At 38.1% G+C, this 16,035-nt stretch overlaps 1 long non-coding RNA gene across 3 annotated transcripts; it reads right to left on the reverse strand.

Annotated features, from left to right (window-relative positions):
- Nucleotides 1-1,261: 1,261 nt before the first annotated feature.
- Nucleotides 1,262-9,702, reverse strand: LOC143583561 (uncharacterized). 3 transcript variants are annotated; one of them, XR_013144197.1, is made up of 5 exons: nucleotides 2,799-3,095; nucleotides 2,578-2,678; nucleotides 2,282-2,496; nucleotides 1,421-1,797; nucleotides 1,262-1,382 (listed from the first exon to the last, which is right to left on the reverse strand). It is a non-coding gene; the product is annotated as an uncharacterized LOC143583561 (long non-coding RNA). The 3 variants fall into 3 exon arrangements; XR_013144196.1 differs by adding an exon at nucleotides 9,443-9,702 and having other exon boundaries at nucleotides 1,288-1,797; nucleotides 2,799-2,973; XR_013144195.1 differs by having other exon boundaries at nucleotides 1,287-1,797.
- Nucleotides 9,703-16,035: the final 6,333 nt, after the last annotated feature.

Here is a 16,035-nt window from a genome sequence, read left to right on the forward strand (position 1 = left end):
CCTTGTGTTTATTTACGGTCATGGAATTATGCATGCTGGATCATTAATTCGTGTGAGACCAAGTGCAAATCATAAATACTCTCCCACACAACTTGTTTCCAGTGAGCCAAACATCTCCCACCTTAGAATTTTGGGGTGTGCTGTGTATGTTCCTATTGCACCACCACAACGCACAAAAATGGGTCCTCAAAGAAGGTTGGGAATGTATGTTGGATATGAAACGTCTTCCATCATAAGATACCTTGAACCTTTAACAGGTGATGTATTTACATCACGTTTTGCTGATTGTCATTTAACAAGACAATATTCCCTTCATTAGGGGAAGAAATGAAAAAGCAAGAAAGAGATATATCATGGTGTGTGTCATCATTGTTACACCTAGACCCAATGTCTAAACAAAGTGAGACAGAGGTTCAAAAAATAATACATCTACAAGAAATTGCCAACCAGTTACCTGATGCATTTACAGATATAAATAGGGTCACTAAATCTCATATATCAGCTGCTAATGCTCCAGCTCGAGTTGAGATTCCAAGTAAGCAAAACCATAATAATGCACCTCGTGAATCCCAAAAACGTTTAAAATGTGGGAGGCCAATCGGTTCAAAGGATAAAAATCCTTGAAAAAGAAAAGGCCCTGAAAAGGATACTGGCCCTAATGAAGGAATGAATGGCAAAACCTTCCCCCAGGAAGGAGTAAATGATATAACCTTCCCTCAAGAAAAAATAAATGATTTCAATAAAGAGTTGTCAATCAACTATGGTCAAATACATATAATGTGGGATCGAGATGAAATGAAAAATATTGTTGATGTATTTTCTTATTCCATGGCAAGTGATATCATGGAAGAAAATGATGATCCTGATCCAAAATCTGTAAATGATTGCCAAAATCGACAAGATTGGAACAAATGGAAAGATGCCATGCAAGCTGAATTAAACTCACTGAGCAATCAAAAGGTTTTTGGATCTATTGTTATTACACCAAAGTCAATAAAGCTTGTAGGATATAAATGGGTTTTTGTGAGAAAACGAAATGATAAAATGAAGTCACAAGATATAAAGCAAGACTTGTAGCTCAAGGTTTTTCTCAAAGACCAGGAATTGACTATGAAGAAACGCATTCTCCGATTATGGATGCTATTACGTTTAGATATTTAATCAGCTTAGCAGTTTTTTAAAAATTTATAAAATGCGTATTATGGATGTTGTTACAGCTTACCTGTATGGATCACTTGATAGTGACATCTATATGAAAACTAGTGGGTAAACCCCCCGCGTTGCGGGGGCACTGCGATGCGATGGGGTTTAGAATAGCACTAACAAAAGTATTCACATGTTTGGCTCGTATAATATATGTTTTACATAGTAACCTTATAGACCTTTTCACATCATATTTGAGGGTCTTTTGAGTTGGTACAAAATCTTGCAGCAACTAATTACAAAAGATCGCTAGCTAGTTTTGTTTTCGGGAGATGTTAGCAACCCAAATGTATCATTGTCAGAACTTCAAGGGATGACCATCTAAAAGTAGGGTGTAATTTATTTACAGAACAAAAGAACATCCCGTTGAACAGAAATCTAGTAATTAGGTGAGACCGCGATGGCCAGATTTGATAAGAATGACGTCTTTGATAGCTTTTGATATGTCAGATCGGTATTATAGATAACTTTATTTGGATCCACATATACCTCCATCACCATGTGCCGACATCTGTTGTTAGTTTTCATATGCATCTGTCTTGATATCCTTTTGGTTGACTTTCATTGGTGTCTTGCATGTGTCCCTTTAAAAATCTTTCATGAGATAGCAAATATAATATGGCAATTTTGGCATTGTTGTAAGTGTTTAGTGTCAAGTATTGTGTGTATAAATTTTTAATTGCCATGGCTGCAATGAATGTTTTGAAAGCATGGTAGCATAAGTTTAAAAAAAAATACACATTGTGCATTTTGCCAACGGCTGTAATAATTTTTGGGATGAAAACTTCATTTTCAAACTTAATTTAATAAAAATCATACAATTGTTTTTAAAAGTTCAGTCAATTTGTAATGTATCAATTCTAGAGTTCCATCTTGGACGCGTAACCAGTGTCGGTAAATGCGTAACACGGCGCCAGACAAGTAATCAGTACAAACACGCATAACCTTTGCCAGAATGCATGTAACCAACTCCGCGCGTATAACCCGCATTAGTATAAATGTGTAATGGGTTTATGTTTCTATAGAGTAGTTCGTACATATGGGAAGATGAAAATTATGAACCAATCTATGAATATACCTGTAAGCAAGTCAGTTTTGGTTCCACCATTTGTTCATCATAGGAAGCAAATCAGAAAAAGTATGTGTGATAGTGTTGAAATGGGTTCATATTCTCCTTTTTCCTTGAATTTCAAAGATGCCTTATGTTTGACTATGGGCATAGTCTTTATTGTTGATAATCGACTTATAGTACCTCTTGTCATTTAAGTCAGTTGTTGCCTCAATAGTATCGCCCTGCGCTAAGCCCAAATAGATATGAGTTTTAGCGAATCACTTTTTTCATAATATAGATATTCATGTATGTATCCAACTTACACGTCTAAATATAGGTAACAAATTTCTTGTCCTTGACCAATCACCAAGCAGTGCCGATTTTTTAACGACTCTCATTTTCGGTGGAACGGGCTTCTGTCATACTTTAGTGTTGGAAAGGCGTACGGAAGACATGTTGTTAGCATATTTAATTAAATACTTAGTTATGACTTCGAAATTACAGTTTGTAAGCAAAATGTACCGGAAAAAAGATTTTAACTTACTATTTTTCGCCAAATTGTCTTAACTCATTCTTCATTATTTTCTATAAAGAATTTCGTGTCTGCCCCGAGAAAATTTAACAGAGTCTTCAATGCCTTCTCGAGTCATTCTTTATCTGCCAATGACATAAAATCTCTTTTAAATATATGTCATTCAGCACACATTTTAGCTTCAAGCCTGCAAACAAAAATAATATCAAGCTTCAAATTTTACATTTATATTCCAAATTCATGTAAGAACATAAGTTAGATAATAAACATACTAATAAGATTCAATAATATAGTACCCAATAAATAATATTAGTAAGCATCAGTATCCAAAGTCATTAGATCCTCTAGAGAAAATAGGAAAAAAAATCATGTACATCAGCTCTATAGCCAGTTAGTAGTAACAGCTAGCAAAATGTCTCTGTAGAAACATGAGATGAATCTGACCTGATCCATGACGATGTTCCCGGGTTTTCGGGATGAACGAGCTGCGCCTTGATCTTCTTCTCCGGCTAGCTTGAGATCTGCAATGGCTTTTTGGGGGTGTGGAGGTGACTGCTAAGAAATCTCGAGGATCTCTTGTTTACAGACACAAAAATGATATGATGGCCGCTCTTACTGAGCCTCATCAATAATAAGAAGGTGGAGACCTCCTTATATAGAGAGCCTCATGGCCACCATCATGGTACCCTAATGGGCCTAGCCCAGTTAGGGTTACCTCCACAAAACCCCCTCAGCCCAATAATATTGTATTAGTCCATATAATAAAATAAGCCAAACATAATAAATTAAGGTCGTAAGCCGGGTTTAGTACCATACCCCCACAAGCCCCCCAAGTCCAGTGTTACTCCTAGGCGTGCAAGCGTTTAGGTGGAGCGCTGGACTTCATAAGGTGTGTTAGGATATGAGGCGGTTTTTTCCCCTTTCTTTGGCCTTGTTTTTATTGTCTTTGAGTTTTGAGAGGTTTTCTCCATGATGGTGACATGTTGTGATCCTTATGATAATGATGGTTCCTCGGCATGAATAAGATATAGCACGCATCATAACAATAGTGGCGAGGGGCCTGATAAAAGATAGAGTGCGCATCTCGATAATAATGTAATGCAACTTGCGCGCGAGGCAGCTTACGAGCTATAAAAATAATGAAGCTTGCGCGCGAGGCGACTTACGAGCTATAAAATAATGAAGCTTGCGCGCGAGGCGACTTACGAGCTATAAAATAATGAAGCTTGCGCGTGAGGCGACTTACGAGCTATAAAATAATGAAGTCGTTATACACTGATGTGAAGCAAAGACTAGAAGCTAATGATTTCTCTACACTGCCTGAGGCACATGCATGTACAGCAGGGATGAAATCATTGACATGAAGCGAATGATTTCTCTATAAAGTAATGATGGTGTACTGGCATGAATAAGATATATCACGCATCATAACAATAGTGGCGCGGGGCCTTATAAAAGATAGAGTGCGCATCTCGATAATAATGTAATGCGACTTGCGCGCGAGGCAGCTTACGAGCTATAAAAATAATGAAGCTTGCGGCTTTTAGCTATAATATGATAATGACTGGCCCACAGGGGCCTCTTCTACGCGGGATGACTATCCCGGCTTGTTTTCAAAATAATAATGGAGGCACAAACGGCCAGATAATAATGATACTGTCATAGGTGCCTGTGCGGCTCGTAGCCGAACCTGCAAAAACATATAAAATTGGCGCGTGGCCGTTTGGGTTTATGAGGATTCCCAACCTATAAGTATGGCGTGTAGCCGTATGAGTTTATGAGGATTCCCAACCTATGATTAGGATGTCTTCCATCCTTAGGCAAATTATGAGGTGCGCCCAACCTAGTGTTTGGTGCATAGCTGTGTGTTCTGCATTAATATAAGCACAATTTTTTGTGCCATTTCATGCAAATCCTATATACTCATACTTTTCGTTTTGTTTTATTTTGATTGTTAAACCAAAATCAATATAGGCAAAAAGTTTTAGGTTTTGTAAAAAACTTGTGAAGTAATTCACTTACTTGAGGAATTTGTAACCAAGCATGTGCTATTGTTAGCGTTCTGGGATTTGGCCGCGAGGATTGTTTTTGCTTTGCCATGAGAATTCCACGCTTCCGACATGAGTGTTCCGTGCCCCTGACTCGAGAATTCTTTCAGATCGAGGAAGGGTTTTCTTGTTATACGTGTCGGAGCAGAATAAGACCTCCGCCCCAGTTTGCCGATTTTAAAAAGTTGCGTTGCGAAGATGTATGCGTTCTTTAGTGATCGGTCTTGGTCTAACGAAGTGTTAATCTGCGGTGCGCGCATACATGGGGGCGGAGTGGTGATCCAAGGTCGCGTATGCATGGCGGCGGAGTGGTGATCCGCGGGCGCGCATGCATGGCGGCTGAAAGTTGAGCGCGCATGCATGGCGGAAAGTCGAGCGCGCATGCATGGCGGCGAGTTGAGCGCGCATGCATGGCGGCGAGTTGAGCGCGCAAGCATGGCGGCGAGTCTTGACCCTCAGCACTGCGCATGCATGGCGTCGGGGTGTTCCTCCGATGCGGCACATGCATGGCCGGGGGAGTTCGTCCGCAGCGCACTTGCATGGCGTCGGAGTGATCCGTGGGTGCATGCATGGCGGCGGAGTGATGACTCGCGGGCGCGCGTGCATGGCAGTGGAGTCTTTTGCATAGAACCAAGGTATGGAGTCATCCTCCCACTTGAACAGTGATGCGGATGTAAGAAAACCAAACTTTTGGAGGCGCCCATCCATTATGACGCGGTGTTGTTCCGCGACGACGCCCACGCATGTGGCGCAGTGTTCTTTTGACGTGATTGCGTAGTGGTGATCCGCAAGTATGATGGCGGTGTGTTGTGTAAATGAGTAAATGACTTAGAATATATTTTCTTGCCTGGCTCCACCTGTGGAGGTGGTGTGGTATTTATAGTATTAGGGTCTCCAATGATTGGGCTCAGACCCAATTAGGGCCTTTTTGGCCTCCTCCTATCGCTTCGCGCCACGTGTACTTAGGACACCTGGTGCTTTTTCGTTGATTATTCTCTGACCAAGGTATTTCACCTGACCCATGTGCCATCACGTGGTGGCACATGGGCTTTGCTGAGTTGTCCACCCTTCATTGGCAGCTGTCAACATCAGCATATTCTTTATTCCTTAAAAGATACCTTATGGAAGGTTGTCTGATGAGCACAATCATGGTTGTCCTTATCCTGATTTGGATAGGGACGTGGTTGGTTGTGTGCATATGTGATATGCGCTTATCCTGGGGATGCGCGAGGTCCTCTTTATTCTCACGCGCAGATGTGATATGCGTGAGCATATGTGATGCGTGAGCATATGTGATGCGTGAGCATATGTGATGCGTGAGCATATATGATATGCGTGAGCATATGTGATGCGTGACATTATATGATATGCGTGAGCATATGTGATGCGTGAGCATATATGATATGCGCCACACACAGATGTGATGCGTGAGCATGTGATATGCACCACGCGCATAGGTTTTGGCTTTGTGTCTTCATGACATCCTGATTTCAAGCCTCTTATCTATATCTTGTAGGTTGACCTGCCCCGTTCGATGTTAAGGCGGGTGCATACCCCTTCAAGCCCCCCCAGTCTAATGTGCGTCTTGTCTCGCGCGAGGTAGGTAAGATAGATATTAGACTTAATAGTTTGCTTTTTTAATAGGGCTTGCTTTTTTTTTTCTTTTCTTTTTCTCTTCTTGTACGCGCGTTGCGCGAAATTCCATCCCTTTGGTTAAAATGAAATCGTCAATGCATGTGGTTGGTTGGTGTTGACATGCATCAGAGACGTTCAGACCTTTCGTGTGCTCGGCGCCAGCGCGCATACGTGATGGCACACTGCTGCTTCATAGCGGTGAAACTCATGTATGGTGGCATGCATCTTGGCGGCCAGATGGTTACCCGCGGTGGCGTGTACGCGTGGTGGCGCAACGACATTACGCGGTGGCGAGGTTCACTTGTCGTGGCACGTGTGAATGTTGCCGGAATGTTAATCCGCGACTGTGCGTATGTATGGTGGCGGAGTATTGACCCGTGACGGCGCATCGTGATCCGCAGCGACGCGCTGCTGCTTCATGGCGATGTACTGAACCGCGGTGGCGCATGTGTGGTGGCGAAGTATTGAATCGCGATGGCGTGTACGTGATGGCGCGCGCGTGTGCTATAAGGTATGCTTACACATTGAAATTTGAACAATGTTGTAAGGAAATTATTTTTACTTACTCCTTAACAGTTGTCATATTTCAAGTTATTTTGCGATATTTTGAATATGCTGACACGTGCCTTGGCATTTCATTATTCCTCTTTTGCGCGACGTTATCGCGCATTTATTATAGGAAATTATGAATGAGTTTTTTAGCCTTTACGTGTCAGTATGTGTTACTCTGCCTATATCCATTATAATCCCATGGGCGGCCCCGACCTAAAACCTTAACAACTATGCTTTGGCATGTGCTTTGCCTTAGTTGTGCTTAGGTATTTTACGGTCCAGCTGCGCAATACGTAGGATGGATGCTATGAGTAATTTGAGCTAAGGCTCATATTATCGGGCTAAGGCCCTGACGTTTTAGAGTTAAAACTCGTCAACGCGTCTGAGCTTGAAGCTCGCGCATTTATGTTTTACTTCGTTTCATTTTTAGCTTGATGTCAATACAATGTTGTCATATTGCTCAAATTAATAAAGGGAAGTGTGAAACGTGTATGCAAAATTAAAATCAGGCTCGCACATGCATGGCGGCGGAGTCGTGACTCGCGGGCGTGCATGCATGGTGGCGAAGCTTGATCCTTGGCAGTGCGCATGCACGGCGGCGGAGTGGTGACTCGCGGGCGCGCGCGCATGGCGGAGAGTTGCGTGCGCATGCATGGCGGCGAGTTGCGCACAAGCATGGTAGAGGGTTGCGCGCACATGCATGGCGTTGGAGTCTTCTACGTAAAGCCAAAAGCATGGAGTCGTCTTTCGAACTCACATGGTGGTTTCCGCGGGCGCGCATGCATGGCTGCGGAGTGAGGATCCGCGGGCGCGCGTGCATGGCGGCGGAATGGTGACCCGCTGGCGAACATGCACGGTGGCAATCTTTCGCGCAAAACCCACATGGTGGTTTCCGCGGGCGCGCATGCATGGCTGCGGAGTGAGGATCCGCAGGCGCGCGTGCATGGCGGCGGAATGGTGACCCGCTGGCGAACATGCACGGTGGCAGACTTTTGTGCAAAACCCACACGGTGATTTCCGCGGTGGTTTCTGCGAGCGCTCACGCATGTCGGCGGAATGGTGACCCGCTGGCGAGCATGCATGGTGGCGGTCTTCTGCGCAAAACCCACATGGTGGCAGTCTTTTGCGCAAAACCCTCATGGTGATTTCCGCGGTGGCGGAGTTTCTCCGAGACTGTTAACTTTAGTTGCTCTAGTGGTGATGGAGGAGCACCGATGTACACACCTGTTATTCTTCTGTGCATTCCTTTTTGCTCCCAATTTTTGCTTTGTGGCCATAGATCTAGACTTTATTCCAGCATTGAACACTGAAAAATCAGATTTGGATCCGACACCCATTGCGTGTGAGCGCAGATCTGCGTCACTCCAAAAACACAGATCTGGAAGCATCTTTTAGATCTATGGATTTTTTTGAGCTTTAATAGAACAAATCTTGAAGCATCTTTCTGTAAACTTCCAGATCTGGATTTTTCTTGGGAGAAAATGGATGAACAGATCCGAGAACCGAGACGAAAATCGAAGGGTAGCTCGTTGCTGTCCCACGGATGGCGCCAATGTAGAAACATGAGATGAATCTGACCTGATCCATGACGATGTTCCCGGGTTTTCGGGATGAACGAGTTGCGCCTTGATCTTCTTCTCCGGCTAGTTTGAGATCTGCAATGGCTTTTTGGGGGTGTGGAGGTGACTGCTAAGAAATCTCGAGGATCTCTTGTTTACAGACACAAAAATGATATGATGGCCGCTCTTACTGAGCCTCATCAATAATAAGAAGGTGGAGACCTCCTTATATAGAGAGCCTCATGGCCACCATCATGGTACCCTAATGGGCCTAGCCCAGTTAGGGTTACCTCCACAAAACCCCATCAGCCCAATAATATTGTATTAGTCCATATAATAAAATAAGCCAAACATAATAAATTAAGGTCGTAAGCCGGGTTTAGTACCATACCCCTACAGTCTCCACATTCAATTTTAAAACTTAAGCGTTGGACACAATTTATTATGTTTCATTTTGATAGCCACTTTTACAGTGGTTATGTAGTAAGGAGATTTAAAGCATTAAGTAAAAATAACTAAAAGTCATTTCACGTGATCTTAAAAGTCATTTAAAATGTGTTTTAACATATTAAGAGTGTTCAAACTAAATGTATTTGACATATTTTTTAGATAGTTGGACCTTTTCACCTTGACCTTGGAAGTTATGTTAACATAGGTTAAAGGTAACAAACATACACAACCTAATGATGCATCAAAATAACTGAAAACCTAATTAGGAAATACAATACAGATAACTCAAAAGCTAATATAAACAACCAACATTGGACATAACAAATGTGAGCCAAATTGAACAGCTAAATGAACAACCTAGCTACAATTAAGTCTAGCCATCTCAAGAATTAAAATGACAAACAAAACTAACCTAAACTCCAATTAATTTGAAGAACACGCAGACCATCTTCATACAAACCCATGGCGGAAGGATTCAGAGGAGCAGTTACGGACCACTAACACCATGACGCCATCGCCCCCCAACGGACCACAACGCCGCCACCTAGGGTTACCAAATGAAACCCGGCGACAACTACGGCTGCAACCCGGCATCGGTAGAATCGAAATCGATACGACCGTCGCCTAGGGTTTGTAAGTTGAAATCGTCGAAGGGGCGATGGTGGTGGCGTCACGGTTAAGTGTAGTGCAGAAAAGAAGAGGTGAGTGAGAGCAAGTAGAAATATAACTGATGACGGTGGGAAACAATATATATATTCGCTGGAAACAATGGTTTTCATCTAAAGAAACAACAGGTGATGACTCCGAACGTATGTGGAAGAAATCAATTGGAAGAAAGAGCGGTGAGTGTTGTACAATTATAAATGCAAATGGTACAAACAGTAGTGCATAAGTTTCTTTGTAAATGTAAATATATAAATTCCAGAAGGTTTTAAAATGCCTATAGCATTAGGCTCAAAACCCAAAGAAGTGTGTTCGATCAAATTACAAAGATTTTTATATGGGTTGAAATAATCTGGAAGGATGTGGTACAACCGTCCGAGTGATTATTTGATAAGCAAATGATACACAAATAATCTTATTTGTCCATGCGTCTTAATTAAGAAGACAACATCATGATATGTGATCATAGCTGTGTATGTTGTTGATCTAAATATAATTGGGCCGCAAAAAGAAATTAATGAAGCAATTGCTCTTTTAAAGAAAGAATTCGAAATGAAAGACCTTGAAAAACCAAATATTGTCTTGGTTTGCAGATTGAGCATATGCATAATGGGATACTTTTGCATCAGTCAACTTATACTGAGAAACACTTAAAGTGTTTCAATATGGACAAAGCAAATCCTTTAAGCACCCCGATGTTTGTTATATCACTCAATGTTTACAATGATCCATTTCGCCCTTGCGAAGATAATGAAGAGATTCTTGGTCTAGAAGTACCATACCTCAGTGCAATTAGAGCACTTATGTACCTTACTAATTGTACAAGACCTGACATTTCTTTTACATTTAATTTATTGGCAAGATTCAGTCATCCCCCACTATGAGACATTGGAATGGCATTAAACATATTTTTCGATATCGAAAAGGAACTGTTGATTAGATTTATTTTATCCTAACGATTCAAAAGAAGGGTTAGTTGGTTATGCAGATGCATGTTATTTAACTGATCCCATAAAGCAAAATCTCGAACTGGATACATATTTAAGAATGGAGGAACTGTGATTTCATGGCCTTCTCAGAAACAAACACTCGTTGCAACATCTTCAAATCATGCTGAAGTCATTGCATTGCATGAAGCTTCAAGAGAATGTGTATGGTTAAGATCTATGTCACGACACATATTGACTTCTTGTGGACTATAGAAAGATCGAATTCCAACTCCTATCTATGAAGATAATGCAGCTTGTGTCTCGCAAATGAAGGGAGGGTATATCAAAAGTGACATAACAAAGCATATACCACCAATATATTTTGAGTATACTCGGGACCTTATTAAAGACAATCAGGTTGAGATGAGATATGTCCAATCCGGCAACAACTCAGCTGATCTTTTCACAAAAGCACTTCCCACAGCAACATTCCAGAAACACGTTCATGATATTGGCATGAGACACGTACGAAAAATGTAATGACATACAACTTGAGGGGGAGCTATATACTGCACTCCTTTTCCCTTAGCTAAAGTTTTTCCCACTGGGTTTTATTTAGCAATGTTTTTAATGAGGCAGTAATTCAAGACCCTGAAGTTTGAAAATGTGTCATCCAAGGGGGAGTGTTATAAACGTGTAAGTAAAACATATCCACGTGACGGATAAAAATTTCAACACCAATTATTTGTGTATGTCTCCTAAATAATAATTCCAACAGTATATATATTACCTCATGTAACATAAGAAGATGCACATCGACAAAGTTACTGATTTGTCTATTTTCCTATTCTCTTATTTCTTTGTTATCTTCAAGTTCATATATTACTTTAATAATCTTGTTATAATTAGGGCTACTATTATAATAATTTTGTAATTATATTTTTTAATTTCTTTAAGAAATATTCTAACTTGGCTTGCTTCATTTGTGAGTTTAGTTTGTTGGGGAATCTTGGAATCATTCATTGGTAATTTTTTTTCAACTCATACTTAATTGCTATTATTATTTTTATATTTAATATTCCATCAGTCTATCAAGTCAGGGTTTTGAAAAAAAAAACAAAATTATTATAACTGCCTTTTAGTTAAGCAGTCCTAATCAAATAAGTATAATTTTAAATTTCACAAGTTGTAGTCTTATGGAAAGCATACCTGTCTGAACTTATTTTATATTAGATAAGCTGATGTTTACGATTCAATAAACATAATTTGATGGCCAAGATTGTTAGATTTCGCGCCAACCATTGCTTTGATTATTTCATGATTGTGATTGAAAGATGTTAAACTACATAATAAAGGAAAGGCTAAACAAACAAACCTATCTCACTAATCAAACACCCCACCCAATCCCAATTTGATGTGATGTTATTTGACGGTATATGTTTGTATAGGGTAGCGAGTGTGATGGTATACTCCCGTATAAAAGGGTTAATGCATGTATAGTCTAAATTCTTTTTTTGTATGTTCCTTTTAACGAACCAAACTCAAATATTATATGAGTTTTTGTTGACTCTACTCAACTCGTATATATTATTTGCCCACTAAGATTATTTTTTACAAGTTAAGCAATAAAAACAAAAATTTCAATTTGACTTAAACTAGAAATATTATTTAAATGCTTCAACTTCCATTTAATAGTTCTAGTAATAGTAATATTTTACATGTGATTTTAATTAGCTCGCTTGTAAACTCGAGCTTGAATAAGTTTGTGTTTATTTATTTATTTATTGTTTTTTTAACTCGAATGTGAACCTATGAGACTCATAATTCAACTCTAAATTAGCTTTAGAACTTCTTTTGAATAATCGAACCTAATAATATCTAAATATCTTATTTATTAGTTGAAAGTAGGTATACTCTAATCACCAAACATAAATTTATTGGAAAAAAAATCCCCCTCTTGAATTACCTCACAACACCAATAATTATCAATTATATTCAAGCTATCACATTCATAGATGTCATTTGCAACCTTCTTGAATCGCCTATATTATTATATACTAGCATATATAAATATAAAAATTAGGTATATAATAGTATATTATATTATATTATAGCAATTATAAACTGTAACCCACACTCCACCGACAATTTCATGTGTGGTTTAGGATTTGCGGCATACACTTGAGCCACCAATGTACTTCACCTTCAATTAGGATACCATAACAAAATTAAACTAGACTTTATTTAAAATTACTAGTCATATATCACAAATTGTCTTACATTTAACTTTCTATAAGTTTAACTGTATGTTATGTACTTACAAGACAAATTTACCTCACACTTTATCTTCAGAAGTATCTCAAAACCCCATATTTAGGTGTAGGCCTACATTATAGCTTACAGTATCATGTGACGTCAACAAAAATTCCGTAGGCTTATTCCAAAGTCAAGTGACACCGTATATTTTTGAATGATTATACTTATAGAAAAATCTTGCTATACAACTTAACAAAACTAATTTCCTTGTTCTGATGGTTACTTATTCATATCATATCTATGTTAGTGGTTGGTCATAGATTCAACTTACCAATAACGATACATATTTCCAATATATACTTTTGGTTTTAGATAATTTTTTTCATATTTTTCATACATTAAATAAATTTTAATTTAATTTAGGTTGCTACATGTTTATTTTCTATATTTTATATTGGGTTTGGTTTGGAAGTTAATGCGTATTTTTTTTATTTTTATTGTGTTTGGTTTACTGTTTATTTATTATATTTTGTTTAGAACGTTATGAGTGTGTAAGCGAACCCATGTGTATAATCAATTAATTTTATCAATGTTATATAAAGATTTCAAGCTACCGACCGCATAAAGAGTTTACCGTTTTAAATGTTGAGTAAAACGTTTTATTATAAAAAAATGAGTTTAGTGCATAAGTTTAAAGTGTTTAATCAAAATTTATATTTGGAGTTAATAGATATTCGTGACAAAAGAATAACGGCCATGGTCAAAAAAAGATGATGGATCTGCCTAGTCCATTCAGCCCAAATTATCACCAAAGAATTAATTTATGCATGTATATATAATTTAATCATCATCCTGATGTATTTTACACCAAATCATCTCAACTTCATGAGTTATCGCATGATTTTGTTTTTGGTGAATGCATTTTCTTGCTAGAATCTCAAAATTAACATATGAAACATATAAAAACTCATCACACTAATTTCATAGCTTAACGGTACCATCCTTGTCTTGTTTAATCTGTATATCCGAAACACTCATATCCTTTAAGAAACAAATGCGCATGTATTTTGGATCAATATTACATACTCAATGTAATGGAGTCAAGCAAAACCTTCGCTAGCAACTATAGATCTTTTGGCAGATCAAGCACATGAACAGTTATACAATATAGATACTTTTGATTTCAGGTTGTTATGGAGGGCATATGATGGTTTGGGAGGTGGTTGAGAGAAAAACGAAAATGTTTGGTGAAGTGTTTAGGGGTCGTTTCTAATATCATGTCAAGCATCTAAGAGTTAGATGATAGTGTCATCTTCAATGTGAGAAAACTTACCTCAACCGTGGTAATTAGTTGTATTTATTTATATAAATAATACTACAATAGTGATACAAGAGACGTAAACAATTACATAAATAAATCAAAGGTTTATGTTAGACTAATAGATAGATACCATAAAGAGTGAAAAAGAAAGTACATGAGAGAGCAAATAAGCTATTTTTATTTTGGTGGAGTGGTCGGGAGTTTTACTTTAGGTATTTTAAGGATTTCATTTGTTTGACACTGCGGGTTTGAGTCCCACTTATGTGCCATATTCTTGGATTTAAATCTGGGTGAAACACCACTGGGTAGATTAGGCCTCACGGCATCTAACCCCTGTAAGAGCAATTATTCTAGGAGTTTTGTTTGAACTAGCCGTTAAAAAGCTATTATTATGTCTTTAATAGATCAAACTAATTTTTCACCTAGATGTTTAGCGATTTGAAGAGTTTGAAAGAACTTTTGTTTATTAGAAATGAATAAAATCATTTGATTAGAAAAGTTAAAGAAAAGCTATAAAAATTTAGTAAACAATTTGCATCAAACATATAGTTATTTTATTTATTCTTTTAGTTTTGATTGATGCAAATTTTTTATTAAATTTTCACAACTTTAAAGAAGAACTTTAAAGAAGAGTGGAGTAGATGGATCAAGTGTTGGTAGGAACACTATAGAGGGAACAATCAAGATTAATGGTGTACAAAAACAGGGTGACACAAATGTGGCAAAAACACGTTTTAGAAACCTAAATTAAAAAGGATACCAGTTCACATGAATGACACAGTGGGGAAGCACTTAAGGGGCTACACTTTATGAGATAGGCCTAGTGCCAATAGTTGGTGGGAGCAAAGAAATGTGTGAGGACTGATACGTGATTACAACATTTAAAAATATAATGTATTCATTAGTAAGCATACAAGAAATATACTGAACGATTTTCGAGCTTCCATTGACAAATTTAAGTATGCAAAATGTGTTTTTAACCTATGATCACCCATGTGAGAGGTACATGTTTAAATCAACAAATATAAATTACACAAGTGCTGAAGTTTGAATATGTGACCTTCCATCTGAGAGGCATGTGCCTTTACCAAATGAGCTAGCCTCACATTGATCAACCATTGTTATGATACTAGGTTATTAACCCGTGTACGACACAGGTGGAAATATTGAAATTGTTCAACAATCACATGTAATTTAAAATGACAACATAAGTTGTAATATGTTTTTTTGGACGCAATATGATATTTGGTTGTAAATAATAATGGTACTAAACTATTTTATGAACGTTGTTTGAATAAACTAAACTATTTTTTATTAAAAGTTTTTATATTTAACTTTTTAACTAATTATAATGTTATCCGGTTCAACCAGTCCAACCAGTGAATCAGTAAAGCGGCTGGTTTGACGTCCGATCCGGTTATGAAAACATTGGTGGAATGTTTACAAAGCAAATTTACAACTTTAAAAGATAAACTTCTTAAACTACCAAATATTTACTAATAACCAACATTTGTTGTTTTATTTATAACTTTACTTTCTTTATCAAAAATAAGCATTTTAAAATCGTCTTCATTCTTGATGAAGCTACATAAAGTTGGCAATATGTAAAAAAACAAAGTCTTCTAAATATATGCCAACTCTTGCTAGATTCGATGGGGAGGTCACACAAAGGTGAAAAACAGTATATTTATTAGTTAACTTAATGAATAATTAACATTATAATTTATAACCTCTTAACTCTTTTATAAATTATAAGGTTATTACATAACCTTGCTTTTACTGTCTTGTCTTTGCAGCTTATAAAATACGAACGTAATGAATCCTATCTATACCAGA

The sequence above is a fragment of the Bidens hawaiensis genome, unplaced genomic scaffold (assembly GCF_021521415.1).
Source record: "Bidens hawaiensis isolate Kalapana, Puna unplaced genomic scaffold, B.hawaiensis_p1.1 tig00032455_1, whole genome shotgun sequence".
In the NCBI taxonomy this organism is placed as follows: domain Eukaryota; kingdom Viridiplantae; phylum Streptophyta; class Magnoliopsida; order Asterales; family Asteraceae; genus Bidens; species Bidens hawaiensis.